Genomic DNA, 658 nt, shown 5'->3' on the forward strand with positions numbered 1-658 from the left:
GCTTTTTGAACGCTTTGAGTCTCAGCCTGAGTCTTTATATCCGTAAGAACCTGAAGGATCCTCGCTGCACATTACACTTTGCTCACAGCACACAGAGGCCCCCGACAGTCACACAGAGGCGGGCCGGGGCTCAGAGAGTAGGACTGTCAAACGTTAATTTGGGGCCTAACAGTTGCGCTAGCGTGTTGGCTGAAATCGCCAACGTTGTTTATTGTTGGCCGGGCCCCACTTCTGTTATTGTTACGGCTAACCTCGGAATGTAAGCGCACTATGGCTGTGCTGTCTCCTACACAGCCATCTTACCTAAGGATGGCTGAGCTAGCTGCAGTGCAGCCATAGCCTCCAGGTCGATGGCTGCAATACACACAGGGCAGCCATCCTGAGTACGGATGGCTGGAAGCTCGCTGCTGCAGCCATACCGCACGCCCCGGGGCGGGCCCTCATGGCTGAGCTGGCTATATCGCAGCCATCTTGGGTAAGATGGCTGGGCCACAGCCATTTCAGCCATCTACTATGGCTGGGGCACAGTCAGTGCAGCCATCCTCCGGAGCATGGCTGGTGATAATTCGATGGCAGCCGTCCGCCGCCCCCGCCACACGCACAAATGGCTGCGCGCTTTTGCCGCCCCCGGCCTCGCGGGACGGCTGCCATTGGCTGC

Source organism: Emiliania huxleyi (assembly GCF_000372725.1).
Source record: "Emiliania huxleyi CCMP1516 chromosome Unknown EMIHUscaffold_209, whole genome shotgun sequence".
NCBI classification, from domain to species: Eukaryota; Haptophyta; order Isochrysidales; family Noelaerhabdaceae; genus Emiliania; species Emiliania huxleyi.